The sequence below is a fragment of the Lichenostomus cassidix genome, chromosome 2 (assembly GCF_008360975.1).
Source record: "Lichenostomus cassidix isolate B80296 chromosome 2, HeHo_3.0, whole genome shotgun sequence".
In the NCBI taxonomy this organism is placed as follows: domain Eukaryota; kingdom Metazoa; phylum Chordata; class Aves; order Passeriformes; family Meliphagidae; genus Lichenostomus; species Lichenostomus cassidix.
The window spans coordinates 15,014,952-15,027,622 of NC_139482.1; the positions used below are offsets into that span (position 1 = coordinate 15,014,952).

Genomic DNA, 12,671 nt, shown 5'->3' on the forward strand with positions numbered 1-12,671 from the left:
AAGCTGGAATTAAGTAAGCAACATTTAGAAATGGGAGGTCCAGAGGTATCTCCTTGTGTACCCATGAAGAAGCAGTGCCCTCTGTTTTAACTACACATAAGTGAGAATTGTTTTGTATTAAGTGCATGACATCGCAAGGATCAAACTTTTCAAGTGAAAATGAAACTGAAATGGTTCTATTAGAATATGAGAGAGTGCTTGATGTCCTCAGCCTGCTGGGTGGCTTCCCCCATGGGTGCTGCTCCCGGCAGAGCGCAGAGCGGCGCTCCGGGCACATCCGCGGCTTTCTAGCACCATCTCGTGGGCAGCCAGCCCCCAAGGCCAGCTCGGCAGAACGCTTTCCCCTCGTTGCAGGTTTAAACAAACAGCTATGAAACTCTGCCTTTGAGCTCTGTGCTTTTCCCCATTCATTCCGTACCGGCATCGTTTTGCAAAGTGATGCACTGATACATGAAAAACCAGCGCGGCCACTCCCTGCGGGCACAGGGCTGCTGAGGACCACCAAAAGATCTTAGCCCTTCATGGGAACTTGACAGACTCTGAAAGGAAGTGAACATTTTATAAGAAAAAAAAAGTTTGACAAAGATGCTACTGATCTAATTTTGCTGCCTGAAAAACATGGGACAGCCAGCTCTAAGCAGATATGAAAAACAAAAACATCCCCCCCTCACACACACACTCCTCCCTACCCAAAAACAACCCCACAACCCTCTAAATCCCCAAAACCAAAATGAAATAAAATAAACATTAATTCTCTATTATTTATAACAAAGCTGTCACAGTGCAAAAATGTGTCAGGATTTTCTTGGTGGTTGTTTCCTCCCTTGTTTTAAAAGGCACAAATCATAAACTGAGAACAGATAAGGCTCAGCCACATCTGACAGGAGTATATTAAAAGATGCAGTGAGCAGTAAGAGTACCTAGAGCCTCTGAGTGCTCCTGTAGCTGAAAATGGGTTTATAGGTTGTGCTGAAGACAAACAAACTTTCAACTACACTTTAACAACATTTTTGCTTGTCATACATAGGAGAACCAGGCCAATGGGCACCTTTCAGCAAAACCTGAGCTCTGACCCTTCTCAGCCTCCTCCAAGTACAAAGAAAGAAAAAATATGGGGTTTCTTATCCTCTTAGGGAGGGATTCAAATTCAGATTCTGACTGAAGACATATGTGGAAAGGAATATGTAGGAGAAAACTCTGTCCTTGTTTGCTTAGCAGCACCCCTCATGGCACAGGGCTCTAACCAAAGGTTAGGTTATGTCACAATGCCAGGTATAGGAGGCCTTGAAGCTTTAGTTGCCTTAGTAGACTTAAGAACCCCTCAGTCTTGGAGCAGAATTCATTGAGAAGATTGCTAGGGGCATTTCCAGTGGAACAGAAATGGTGGGAGTCTATGTGCAAGTGGCTCCTGCTCTGGAGGAGCTCTCTAGGTGCTGTTGGAGCAGAACAGCAAGGGCTTTCCCTGGCTGAGCTGTTGGCTACTCTGGGTTTGCCCAAACCTCTGTTTGGAAATCCCAGAGGCTCTTGTCGTACCTTATCTCGAGTTTCATCAGGCACAGAGGACCCAGTCTCCAAGCTTCAGTTGAGTGGGCTGGTTTAGGGTTTTTTTTTTGAGCAGAACGGCACCCAATTTACACAGTGCTGATGCAAACATCAACCTCAAATAATTAGTGCATGTGGCCAGTTAATCATCTTGCTGGCTCCAGGTGGAAACATGCCAGGACATTTCTGTAGTGGTGAGTCCATTACATTTCCACTTTATTTGCATTGGATGTTCAAATATTTCTGTATCCTAGTCACAGTTTCCCCCACCAGTTCTTACAAGTGTTATACATGTTTTGGATGAAGCTGAGCAGAAAATATTTTTAGTTAATATGTAAATTCACAGCAGTTTTAGAGCAGTTGAATCAATTTAGGTCAAGTTTGATAAGTTATTTTGATGAAAAATTATGGCAGTGCCTGGAAAGCATATTGATATATTTTCATTTTGAAACCAATCTATATTTTAAAATGGAAAAAAAATCATCCCCAAATTCTTCTTTCTGGTTGGCAGTTGAAAGAAAGATGGTTTTCACCCAGTTATGCCTGATTTTGTCAGAGTCTGGTGACCTAGTAAGCATGTCTTAATAGGAAAATAAATATTTTTGTATTATTCAAGGTTGACCCTATGATGGCTTCTCACCATGGGCTGTCACAAAGGGTTTTGCAAACAGAGGTCTTGTAATATGCATGGTAGCTCTGAAGAAATTATTATGACAATTTGTTGTTATATGTTATGCAGGTGACAATCCCTGCCAGATTACCTTCGAGGGCTGATAAATCACTGCAGCAGGAGGAGAATATCTGTGAGATGAGAGGCAGAATTCCTTGTAGATAACATCTCTGACAGTCTCTGGCCAGGAAATTTCAGTGGCAGTGCTCACAAAATGGCTCTGTCTCAGCTCTCACCTGATACCATTCTGGCATCATCAGTATCACAAGGAACACTGTGAAGAAGTTTGTCAGGTTTTGTCCCTTTTTCACACCCATGTGCCTTGCTGATGCACAGCCATCAGGTTTCCAATATGAATACTGGCCATGCTCATAACTTGGGACATATGGGACAGGTGAAACAAGAAAGTAAAATGTAGTTGACACAGCAGTGTTGCACTCCAGCACCCGTGGACAGTCATTTCCTGCACTTCCATCAGCCTTGCTCATGACCATCTGATAGATGATACGCTGCTGACAGTGCTCTGGTTTGTGCATGCTTGCACAAGAGTGTGAGGTGTGTAAATACACCTCAATATATATATTTATATATATATATATGTATAGTGCATGAGAAATATTTAAATGTGAAAGGTACCCTGGTCAGTTTAATCTATCCTCTGGTCACGTCCTTACTTCTTGTTCATTATTCATAAGCATTTGCTGAATAACACAGGCAAACCATTTTCAGACTATGAGTTTTCTGGGAACCATTCACTTCAGCTATTCACTATTCATCTTTTGTGGTAGCAGACTGGCTACTTAAACCACACAGTGGTTTTTCCCTAATTCTTAACTGGATATTTATAAACAGCAAAATAAAGGCGGACGAATTGTGAATGCTTTTCTTTGATTGTGAAGATCCTTGTTTGCCTGCCTATGTGGGCATGAGTCCCAAGAGCAACCCTGCCTGGAACTGAGTACATCCATAAAAACATGCAGAAATCTGGGCTTTGGGGAAACTTCTGGGAACATAATGGAGCAGAGCGTGTGGAAGATGTGTTTCAGGGCATAGAACCTGCCACATATGTTTTGGATGGGATTTAGCAGTTCTCATGTTTACAATGCCAAATAACATTGCTTGTTCTAAAATTCCAGGCTTTGTTCTACCTGTTCCATTTTTGTACACACAACCTCCCCTCAGTCATAGGGGTATCTGTTTGGGTGGATCTTTCCTACTGCCTGCATCCCTGGGTATAGCTGTGATGCCAACACTAAAAATCATTTAAAAAGGGAGAGATAGAGAAATATTCATCCTTGGAGTTCATATGAAACAAGTCCTGCTTCACACTGAGCTGAAAGAGGAGGAGGCTGCCCTCTGGCCTGCTTGTGTTTTGTGAGGCAGGTCAGGATCTGTGTTTGGCTGGCTGCTGCTCTTGACCAGGGGCTGAGAATCAGGGAGAGAAGAGAACTGGGTTGGGAGACTTTGCCACTCGATGTGGTCTGGAGCTCTGGTGTTGTCACCCAGGGACAATTTCACAAAGAAAGGTGTGCAAGTAAGAGCTGCTCAAGAAGCAGAGACTACTTAGAATAACATTGCTTTGCAACACCTCTCAATCAGATTCTGGGGACTTTTTGATTCCCAATACATGATGGTTTAGGGTGGACTCTGTGAATCTGGAGGATTTTAAAGCAAAAATATCCTGATGCATTTTAGGGTAACACAGCAACTGGCTGGGGATTTTGTGGATTGCATTTATGAATGCATTTAAATTCTTCTTCTGTGCTAGTTCTCATGGCCATACTTTTTTTCTTCTTGGGGCCCAGACAACAATGGTACTCTGGGGCAGAGGATGATGGACATGCTGCCAGTTAAGATACTCATTTTCTGTAATTTGTTTTGACTTGGTTATATATTTTATCTATTTCAAGGTTTATTGCAGAGGCCATCATAATCATAAATAACTAGACAGCAAAAGGGGAATTGCCATGGTGATGTGCAAAGCAAGTTGTTTTTGATCTAATCTGTTTCTGAGTACTTCAAGGTCTGTAATTTAATAATAAAACCATGAGTTGGACAGTTGATCTTGTTGAATAGGCATTGTTACTGCCACAGAGGGAAACCAACATCCACCTTGGAGACCACAGGAACACAAACCCCCTTCAGATAGCTCCTTGCTCCTCCCAGAACTGCAGGTAAGTCGACAATAATTCTTCCTCCCTCACCTGCAGTGTTTTTCACAGGCAGATGCCAATATGCTTTATGAAAGTGGTCATTCAAAGACAGTGACATGGAGACAGGGCAAGGCAAACTACTCATAGAGCACTCATTGCGTTTCCTTGTTTAATGCCCTGAACTACAAGGCATTAAACTACTGGGGATCAAGAGGACTTTTTCTTGCTTTGGGAGAAGCCATTACCTGAGTGTGGTGGTGAGTTGGAGACAGGATGATGAGGTTACAGCAGAGCAAGGTGAGGGAGCCATGCTTACAGTTCTTTCCTCAAAGTGGTATCAGCACAATGGGGCTAGAGCACAGGAGAGGAAAGGCTGCTGTAGACAAGGAAAGAAATACAAGTTGAAATGCAGTGCATTTTACAAAACATAAGACTGAGCACAGAAACTGTCAGGAAGCATCCCTAAATTGTGTGAAGATAAACCTTTACTTTTCAGGCCAAGGGCTAAATGCAACACCTTTAACAAAAGGTCTGAAAGTGTGGGGATGGATCAGCACTGGGGATGTCAGGCAAGGCATCCTCCTTCTTTATCTATGTGATTCCTGAGTTATTCTCCTGTCAAGCGGTGAAGGGCCAGACCTGTCCACTGAAGAGGGGATTCTGTGCACACAGAAATCTGCCTCTGCCTCTACTGAGAGAAGCTGGGATGCTGACAAAATTCAAGCATTTCTTTAGCCTATCTGGGATGAAGGTGAAAGTTTGAATAACGTAGGCTGATAGACTAGGCTGCCCAAGGGCTGCAAGAAGTGAGGGTGGAGTGGGCTGCATCTCCTCTGCAGCTTCCATGAGGTCAGTTCAGCAGTGCTGTGACACTGGGAATGGAGTCTTTGGATGAGAATGCTCATTCTTCTGCAGATACATAGGATAGAATGTGACAGAGCTGGCCAGTGAGTGCGCTGGAGAACTGCACTGGATCTGCTTGCTCGTGTGATGTGGTACAAGTTTCCATTTTCCACATGAGATGTCTGTAAACCCCATGACCTTGCTAGAGAAGTAAAATTAAAAAAACCAAAACAAAACAAGTAAAACAAGGCCTCATTTTGTGTCCATGTGAGATTCCTTCAATAGCCAGTTTTCAACCACAGTCAACAAAGTACCTTATGTTTATCAAGGCACATTTTCCATTATGTATACAGACCTTTGTGTTTTTTTAAATTTGAAAGGTCATTTTAAGAGCCCACAATACCTCTGTTATGTAGGCCCAACAGAACTTCTGGAAATATTTAATTTGTGTACTGTGTTGAAAGCTCTCAAACAAAGTGCACATCATTTAATCTGTTTATAGAACCCCTTGCTTCTCCTAAATATACTCACATTCTTTCTCTCAGCTAAGAAAGCCTTACTTTCATTTATCATCAGTTTTTAGTATTTTAACATGAGCATTAAGGGATAGTCAAACTTGTTCAATCTGATGAAAAAATGCCTGAAGTTTTCTGTCTTTTCCCTTTAATTTATTTTTTTAATGTTAGTCTGAAAAGATTTTCTTGACAGCTCAGAAAGACACAAGAATCAAAAGCAAAAAAACCCCAAAACCAAAAAAAATAACAACAAAAAAGGAAGAATAGACACACTAAGGTAAAAGACCCTCTTAATATACATAATTTTCAGTCCACTCTGGTAGACTACAAATAGTGAGGTCCAACTGCACCTTCAGTAGTACCTGAGCAGCCTGCTCAAGAAGGTAGATTTGCTTAAGCATCTCTAAGGGCAGCACTGGGCCCCTGGCTTTGTTCTCAGCCATGGGCTCAACTCTGCTGTGGTGAGGTCAGGCCATAAAGAGAGGCAAGGAGAGGTCACAGAATGGGCTCTAGGCTGGGAGTAAGTACTTCCAGAATTTAATTTGGCCATGGAAATCTTCCCAGCACAGCAGTATTCCCCCTCGTTAAAGGAGGGAATATTGCTGTAGCCTATAACCTCTGTAGGGGAGGAATTAACTTTTAAACTGAACACTGCACTTGGATAGGAAATGAGCTTAGTGGGGTCTGTGTGCTCGGGGACCTGTGTGCTTTGATACAAATACTCTTTCAAGTTTCAGTCTATGCACAGAGTAACACTGGTCAAACACAGACCCGGAACTAATTACTGTGAAGTGGTTCCCAGCTAAAAAATATCCTCATTCGTTTATCACTCCTTCTCTGGATGCTTTCTAGTGTAATGTAATTGTGTTGAGTATTAAAATAATTACTGAACTGAGCTGTAGACCTTCTTTTTCCAGATGGAGAGTGTGAGAAAGGACCTTTCTAGCTGCTTTGCCTTGCTTGTGAGCAGGTTCATAAAGATGTGTTTTGAACTTCAGCCTTGCTGGTGTGCATGAACCTCCCAGTGTGGGGAATCACAATCACAGCTGCAGCAAAGTCCATGGTCTCACTGTGCAGGGCTGCAGAATTTGGGAATCTGGGGGGGACATATATCCAGAAGTCAAGCAAGGTTTTATTTTGTTCTGCCTTTCCTTTAGTTTCTTTTTCTTGCGTTGGTTCATGGTGTGAAAAATAAAATAAAAACTTAGCATTTGTTTGTTCTTTCAGGTTGGTTTTAATCCTAATAGAGGTATAAACAAAAAATTTTGATCATTCATTTTTTGATCATCTTTTTGATCATTCATTCTTACATGGTAATTTTGCAGAATATATGCTAATGCTCTAATATTGTCAAACAAACATGCTTCTCCTGCAATTTGTTTGAGAAAACTGAAGTAATATTTTCTGATATTTGCTCTGTAATATTGAACCTCTGTGGTGAAAGGATAGCTTTGAGTCCTGAAAATATCCTTTCAACACTCACACAGCTTACTGGAAATGGAAGTACAATTTCTGCCAGTTACTACAGCTGAAACATAATATTTTTAGGACATTCTCAGTTGTTTAATATGTTTTGTTTCTAACTGAAATGTGGCTCAACTGCTAAATGAACCAAGACTTAGCTTAAACTTTTCTGGAGTGTTTCTAAGTCCAGATCACTCTTCTTTTCTTGGGAGATTTCATGAGTCTTGAGAAGTTCCAGATTATCTTCAGATATTTCATAGCAGAATGTGACCGGCTTTGATTTTACATATGTATAAACCATGATTATTTTCAGTTTCTGACTGAAGCATTTCCAATTACATACTTGGTTTGATTAGAAGAAATCTTGCCTTTTTGCTGAAGAAGGTAGTCTGGGTATATTTGTATGATACATAGTGTGTGTCACCCTGTTTTTCTCACCTGTTTTTTCCTGATTTTTCTTAATTTCTAGAAAGGATGCAGGAAAAAGGAGGAAAAAAGTTTGATGTTTTAAGGTGACATTCTTTATCAAGCACTGTTCATGCTCAGTTTGTTTATACTGATGAATTTCTATTACCATTTTAGCAGCTTCTGTGTAAGTCCAATGCCCTTAAAGGCACCCTTCTCCAGCTGAAATACCAGGATTTGTGTTCTGTGATCTGGCAGAAATCAGGGTGCTCCAAAGGTCACCCCAGCTGCCCAGAGCCTAGAAGAATGAGTGTATTTCTTTACATTTAATTTTAATTTTATAGCTAGACCCAGTTTCAGTTTGTTTGGGTTATTATCATCCTTTACAGAAATATGGTGCTGTACCTGTTGTGCCAGAGGTTTTTCTTCTGGCACCACCACTGTTGAAGCTGCAGTTTGTCAGCAGAGCAATTTCAAACTCCTGGTTTCAGCAGATGTTGTTAGAGCGGGGCCTTAATGTTGACCATGTTATCTTCTGGGTCACTTTTCCCAAGTACTGAATTCTCCGTTTTCTCTCTTGTTTGTCTTCTCTGCTTTTGTTGACTCCTGCAGTCATTAGCTTTGCTGTTGTTGACATATTTGCTCCATTTTCTGTTGGGTTAGTCCAAGCATACCAACAACTTAAATAATTCTTGATTTTACAGAAATAATTAAGAAAATAATTAGGAAAGAACAGAAATAATTATGTCTTTCCTTTCACTCCTCAAATATTACAGGTCAACAGAAGCTTATCTTGTAAGAATATTGTGAATGCTCATTATGGAGAAATATTGTGTTCTACATGCATCACAATGAAATTAGACTTTCCTTCATCTCTCTACTGATACCGTCCTGACTGATGGTTGCTGAAGTGGCAACCACTTTCTGTTTTAGTGCAATTTTGACCTCTGGCTTTCCAAAATGTTGTCAAGAATTTTGCAGAATTTTGAACCCCACAGTAGTTAAAATAATTTTCTGCTTTCAGATATGAAATCTGGCAAACATCCCATAAAGTAGTGTCATAGTGTGTTACAAGAACTGACCTATTTTTGAATGTGAATGCAGAATGGTTTGTTCTATTAAAATTCTGCACTGAGGCTTCAGTGATGCTGTGCATTTTTTATTGTATTGCATACTTCATTGTACTTATCCTGGATTGTCTTCATATAGAAAACAGAGAAAACACTAAATACCTCTGAGAGTTATTTTTTGCCTGTACCTCACAGACTGACTGATGCTCCCTCTGCTTCTCCTGGTTAACAAAGAGATTCCATTTTCATGTTCCTTTTTGCAAAATTCTCATGTGAAAGTCTCCTGATTTTTCTCTACCACCAAGGTTCAGTTTTTTAAATGCACTGCAGAGAAAATGTTATTTTATAAAGGGACTACTCATATGGTCCTGGTGAGTGTTCCCAGAGATTAATATAGTATTGGGGTGGTTTTGCAAAGTCATACAACCACAGAAGGACAGAATCACAGAATGGTTTGGGTTGAAAGGGACACTAGAGGTCATCTCGTTCCAAACCCCCTGCCATGGGCAGGGGCACACCAGGTGTGGATAGCAAATTTAAGGAGCAAGTTAGGGAGGCATGATCATGATCTTTACTACCTGTGTGAGCTGTTGAGGTGGCATGAGAGGACCCATTCTGAGCTGCTCTGTACCGGCATGGCTGAGGATGAGGGCACTGCTGCTGAGCCAAGGTCAAACACTCTGCAAAGTAAATCCAAGCACTCATCAGCCAGTTACCCACAGTGCTGCACACAGGCCCTGCTTCTCCATCCCCACTCTGCTGTTTTTAATCAGAAATTGATTACACAAAGTTGCTTTATTTCATCTGGACATCCATCTCTGTTCTGGTCAGGTCAGTAAATAGGACACAATACAATCAGATTCCACTCCAGTGCTGGTAAAAGCAACAGAAACAATTCTCCCATTCCTGTTTTGTTCCTGTTTGATCCTACTTAATTGCTTCTAGTTGCCTCAGGGCCTAGAGCAGTATCTTCCATCTCCTACCTAGTGTTTCTCCAAAGCCAGGCCAGAGCTGCTAGAAGGTGGCCTGGGTGGCTGGATCAGTCTGAGGTGTTTCCCTACAGGACATGCGAAGTGCAACGATGAACTGCTGTGGTCACTGATGGGTCACAGACATTTGAGAGTCCTTTTCCTAATGCCATCCTTGCAGAAACCACCCATCCAAGCCAAGCTGCTCAGGAAAAGAACATATGAGTAATAGGCCGAGTTGCTCTGATGCCCCAGGACACAGGGAGCATTGAAAAGCAGCACACAGGAAGCATCTCCATGACACTGCCTGTGCAGATCATGTCATATTGCCAGAAAGAGCAAGCCCTATTTCTTTCTTTAAAACCATTTTTACAAATTAATTTCTTGTAGTTAAAAGGTGACCATTCCTCACCTCACTGAACAGCTACTGTATTTTCTCACTCTGACTGGTTGGCAAAGACAAACTAAATGAGAACCTTGTAGACACAAGTTCGTCTGCAGGAAGATTTATTTGTGCTCCTGTCTGCATGATTCATACTTGCTCCAGGGAAAAAGTTGTAGCTGAGAATGGGTGCTAGGCTACCATGATTTTCCATGCCCTCATAGAAAAGAAAATATCTCTTCTATCCTTTTATTTATTTTTTCTGTCCCTTTCAGTGGTGATGTGGAGTGTTGCTAGAACAATAGTCAGTCTAATCCAGACAGTCACTTCATTGTAAATCACCAGGGTGCAGATTTACAATCCAGGTATTACTGTTTTGGTTCTGTTTCTTCACTTTTCAGGTTAAAACTGGTTAACATAAACAGTTTTCTGAAAACAAATAAAAAATTTAATGGCTCAGAAGTGGGACATGGTTTGCCAAGTATCAGCCTGGGGAGATGTTCTGTAACGTTGTGGTAAACTCCTGTGTATGTAATCACAAAGGAAAAACTGACAGGCCTTTAGCAATAGCTTTTCAGTAATAAATTATTATTAACAGATTCTTTCTGTTAATAATAATATAATATAATAATAATAATGAGATCTTTTCCATGGATCTCAAAACACTGCAGGAATATTCTTTTCCAGGGAAATGTGCAGGGGTAAGGAAAACCGTTTAATCTTCTTTATGCCATTTTGTATGAACAGCCAGGTCTGGACACTCACTCCTTAGCATGTGCTGTGTGAGGGACTCAGATTTAGGGACATTGCAATGGCAGAAGGGTTGGGACAGAGTGATCTAGCATGAGGATAAAGGACCAGATGAGACATGTATGTGATGGCAAGTTTTTCTAGAGAAGCACCTCAGTACTGAATTTTTCACAGACCCTGACAATGTGTCCTCAACAATGTCAGGGATTCAAAGTATTCAAGAGTATTTTCCCCCTCTTTCCACAACATGGTCTATGCATTCTTATCTCATTTGTGGCATCAGGCTGCAATGCTGCTCTGTAACTTGTGAAGATGCTGTTTGCTATGGAGGCATTCAACACCATGAAACAGGATGGCAGAGCTTCTCACCACTACCTTCCTCAGCAGACACAGAAATGACCTGGTGAGAGCAGGCGTTTGAAAAAAGTCAGCTCATCCTTGCATGCAAAGTTCTAGGCCTTTGTTTTCATCTTCTTTCCCGAGACTTAAAAAAATGCAATGTTTTTATTTACTGACTTAATCCCTGGCCAGCCTCCAGGGAACTGGGGCAGCGAAGTCACAGGAGCTGCCTGTGCTCAAACTGTTGGGTTGAGTTTAAGGGACTGGGCTCTTGGAGCAAGACCTAGACTAATGCAGGTTGCGCTCGAGTGGAGGAGCCTCTCTGCCACACATCCCTCCCTTCCCTTCTCTGCTGCACAAATTGAGCTCTTGCAGCTACATGTGCTGCTCAAACAGCGACTGGCAGCCAGCCAGGGGAGGTCTCAGGCAACACTTCCCTTCTTCTCTTTGCTTACTCCTTCATTCAACAGGTGTATTTATTGGATGACATACATGCTATGCAGCATTTCACCATTTAGTCTAGGGCAGGTTTTATTAATTTTTTACTTGCTTCTGTCTTGATCAGCAGCTGTTTAATGTGGACTTGAAAGGCTGCACTCACAGCTTGCTGGACAATGAAGTTAGTCTTAAAGGATCTGTTTGAAAAATATGGTACATCTGCAAATGAATTTCAGAACACTTTTGAGACACTAAAACAAGCTTTGCAGGGAATATGCAGGACTGACGGATCACAATGAGAAAAGGCATAACAGGAGTACCCCTAGCACAGCCCTTCTCTTGGACAAGGCAGAGATGGCTGTGCATGTGCTGTTAAATCTTCCACTTGCATATCTTAGCTCCCTGAGCTCCTCTACTGTGCCAAAATTGTCACCCTGTTGCATGAACATACATAAACCAAGCCCAGTGCTAGTTGGCTTCCATGGCTATTTACCAAGGTGACAGCAAGTACTCATCACATGTACCTTAGTGAGCTGGTCACAGCCACACTGCGCAGCCCTAAAGCTACGCTAAAAAGGACTAAAAAGTGACCAAGACTTCATTAATCTAAGAACATAAAGCTGATGGCAGGGTCAGGAATCTATACCACACTCCTGAGAAGACCACTTTCTGCATACATCATATATGAGCTAAGATATCAGGTCATTCCCAGATCATCAGCTCACCTCTGTGAAACCATTCAAAAGTGGGTTTGGACCAGATTTAAGTACAAACTTAACATCTGTCCAAACAGCAAAGTTCACCGTCCCCAAAGCCTGTGTTCCCCTCCCCACAAATGAATCTTATTGTGGGTGAAATATACGAGCAAATAATTAATTTTGGAGTCTGTGGGTGGCCCCCGAGGTGAATTGCAGCACTGAGTTTTACATAAGCACACCCCCACACAAACTCTGTCTTTGCTTCAGAGCAGCACTGGCGAGCCCACGCACATCTCTCCCGAGGCCTTTGTGCAAGACCTTTATCCTTCCACCAATGGGGAAGCCAAACCCCTGGGGTGAGAGACAAGTTGAAAGCTAAGATCTGAATGATTTGGCAGAAATTGGAGCTATTGCAAGATTTTCCAAGATGAGCC

The 12,671-nt window shown here is 41.8% G+C and overlaps 1 long non-coding RNA gene across 1 annotated transcript; it reads left to right on the forward strand.

The window, feature by feature from the left end:
* Positions 1–2,090: 2,090 nt before the first annotated feature.
* LOC146440843 (uncharacterized) lies at positions 2,091–10,377 on the forward strand. Its single transcript, XR_014850371.1, has 3 exons — positions 2,091–3,595; positions 4,123–5,360; positions 10,288–10,377. It is a non-coding gene; the product is annotated as an uncharacterized LOC146440843 (long non-coding RNA).
* Positions 10,378–12,671: the final 2,294 nt, after the last annotated feature.